The sequence below is a fragment of the Pezoporus wallicus genome, unplaced genomic scaffold (genome assembly GCF_028554395.1).
Source record: "Pezoporus wallicus isolate ANWC-B61680 ecotype Strahan unplaced genomic scaffold, APGP_CSIRO_Pwel_v1 contig_6658, whole genome shotgun sequence".
Taxonomy (NCBI): domain Eukaryota; kingdom Metazoa; phylum Chordata; class Aves; order Psittaciformes; family Psittacidae; genus Pezoporus; species Pezoporus wallicus.
In genome coordinates this window covers 5,324,215-5,327,691 of record NW_026642312.1, presented here as the reverse complement: position 1 = coordinate 5,327,691, position 3,477 = coordinate 5,324,215, and positions in this window count along the sequence as shown.

Here is a 3,477-nt window from a genome sequence, read left to right as displayed (position 1 = left end):
TATCATTGCTTTTTTTTCCTATAATGTATGCATAAATAAGCTACAGAGTAAATACATTACACACTGATCTCTGCATCATCAAATTCATTACAGACTTGCCAGGACTGCCTCTGTAAACCGTTTTCTGCTCAACTTTGCGAATAGAATAGGAAAAGACTTTAAAACAAACAAAACACACACAAAAAAACACCAAAAAACACCCTTGGCTGATAAACTTTGCTTTTTACCTCAAGGGAACAGGGCAGAGTCAAGTTGTGTGCTGTGCTTATTGAACCAGTTTCACACATCAACTCATCCTATTTTCGATTGCTCCTGGGGAACATGTAGTGTGTTGCTGATGGCATGGGTTTTTTTGGTAATTAAGCCCAAGGCCACTGGTTTTGGCCTAACTGCATTCCAGTTTTACTTTGGAACTAGAAATGGAGTCTGGAGGTCAGCTGAGGCCTGTTTGCACATGTGTGTGTGCATGAGGCAACTGGGGAGAGCAGGGATTCAGGGACAGCTACTGGGTGGACTGTGTGTCTAAGCCCAGCTACTGGTGGGATGGGCAGTGTATGTGCTCGTTGTTGGAATCCACTTTACTATGAGGGTAGTGAGGCTCTGGAAAAGTTGCCCAAGGAAGCTGTGGCTGTCCCATCCCTGGAAGTGTTCAAGGCCAGGTTCAAGAGGCCTTGAAGCAACCTGGTCTAGTGGAAGGTGTCCCTGACTGTGGCAGGGGGGTTGGAAATAGATGATCTTGAAGGTCACTTCCACCCAAATAGTCTATGATTCCATGAATGTATGTATATATTTCCCACCAGATCTTTAGCCTGGTCAGCTGGAGTGAGGGACAACTGGTTGGATCTGGGATCACTCCCAATTCAGGTGTAAATGTGTATACTGGGGAATGTCCTTGCCCTCAAAGAATGCAGTTTTAAATAAAATCCCAAGCCCACATTTGCCAAAAACTTGGTGTGTATCTGTTTGTTTGTTTGTTGTTTTTTTGTTTGGTTTCGTGCTTTGTTTGGGTTGTTTCTCGCTTCATTACCTGGTATTTAGTGCATCCACCGTAACTGAAGATGAGGCCATGTATATTTTTCTACAGGTGAAGTCACACACAGATTTTGAAGTAGAGGTGTTGTGCCTGCTCCCTCTGCCCTGACTGCCCATGTGCATAGGGATAAACAGAAATTCAGTGGAAGTCATAAACAATTTCTCACTCGTGTGACATCCTTTTTACTCTCCAGCTACTTTCAGTGTAGCTGTATGGCTGGTGATTAACACATCAGCTGCTGCAACCACGTCTTAAGCCACCATGTCTTAACCCACTATGGTGGGTTATAATGCCTTTTTTCCCAAACCGCTCCCTCTATCTGTGCCAGTCATGCTGGGTGTCTCAGCAGACAGCATCAGACGTGGCAGTACCTCCTGTGCCCTTAAGCAGATTCCAGCCCAGAGGTCTCTGAAGCCCAGGTTCTGTTTGGCTTATACACAGCAACATGCTGAAATCAGGTTGTGGGGCTTTGTTTGCTTGGTTTTTTTGACAAGGTGTATTTTTTGTTGTTCCTATCGGCTACATCCGCTGTTAGTTGTTAGCTTCAGATATGTGGGACAAAAGGATTTTTCTCTTCCTTGCCCAACAAAAATATCCATGGAGCAGCCTATTCCTTCTGGAGGAAGTGTCTTCTTGTTACTATTCCAATATATTCAATGAAAAAAAAAAGATTGAATTTATGCTTGTTCTTTGCAGTCATTCATATTGCTGCATAGGGCAGAACATGCATGGAATGCCAGTTAGTGTCATCTATGCATGTTTTATGTGGACTCTCCCACCAACAGTGGCTGACTGTGCCGTTAGCTGTTGTAAATACTCTGAAAATCCAAATTTTTTTTGAAACCATCCTTGTAAATGCTTCCCCAAAGGTTGTATTTTATGTTGCCTAATAGCAATTACTGTTACTAGTCAAAGATGGGTTGTTACATAAACCATACAGAAAACACACTGCATGTTTTAATTAAATGTTGCCATTTGCCTTACTAATAGTACTTCCCAGATGATAGTGTTTCTGTCGAGGGTAGAAATTGTTAAGTTCCATGCTTGGCTAAAGTAGTGTCCATGCTGGATATGATCTCAGAAGCCTACACCTGAAGACTTTGTGCTTTTTAAAACCTTTGTCAATACCATGCCATAGACAATTTTAAATATACCTTACCCATAAATCCTCTGCTTGAATGGACAAATTCAGCTGTAGCTGTATATAATGCTGAATTCCCCTTAAATAACCATTTATAGTCAGTCCATTATTCTGTAGGTGATTCTTTTTAAAAGAAGAATAAAAGAACACCTATAGCGGGCAGTTATGAAATGACCTGTCTGAAGCTCAACTTTGAGCTTTAGGGATCACATGAAGTCATATGCTTGCAACTTTTATTTTCTATAAAGTAAATATGGGTATTCTCATTGTGTGTTTATGCGTTTAGCAATTTGGTATGTTGGTGGCCTTGCAAAACCAATATATTAATGTCTCAGTTTCACTGGATGTCCCTTTTATAAAAGGGCCTGGGGTTGTTTTGCTCAGCTGTCATCCTGGGTCTCAAGCTGATGCAGCTTCAGATTTTTTCCTGCTCTTTGAATGGAAACTTTATGCCTCCATCTGTCGATCTGTCTCACTCCAGTTATGCTTCATCTGAGTTGGGAAGACCAAAACTGAATCCAGTAATCCAGTTTCAGACATGACAGTGATTTTATAATAAATAACAGCAGAATATTTTCAGTGTTACTTTCTATTCTGTTTTGGGTTTGGGGATGTTGTGGAGAAATAAAAATGGAAGAACCACTTGTGCTGGCTGATGATTATAGGAAGATCATTACATTGCTGAAAGTTACGGTCTACAAACTCTGGTCAGTTATGCTGAATTGAGAGATGAATCTACATTGACAGAATGGTACGAGCAATTGATTTGGATCTGAAAATTGAGCTAGTAGATACAATGGTTTAATATAAGAGCTATGATTTTAATGAATCTTGAGTTGAAAAAAAAAGTGTAAATATGAAAAGCTGCTCAGTATTGTTAGAGTTGCCCATCATAAGGAAATCAAAATACTTTTAAACCGACAGCAAAAGCAGTGTATCAATTCATTTAGTCTCAGAACCGTATTCAAATATGTTTTATATTGAAAAAAAATCAGTTTCATACAAATGCAAATTACAGTCTTGAAAAGTTGATTCTGCACCACTACAAATTGCATTCACTTTCATTAGCATTTGAATAAATGCTGCATTTCTGGTGGAAAAGGTTTGTCGCATCGACAAAGCACTCAAAGCCAATTGTGCTGATTAAAAAAGAAAAGGTTCTATAGCAGGTTTGAAAAAAGCAGTTTTGTAAGGCTTCATCAGTCAGGGATATTCATTTCTAATCTGCTTTTAACTTTATTGCTTAGATGATTGATTGGTTTCCCTTAACTTTTTTTTAAATTCATTTTATTGTAACTTGCTA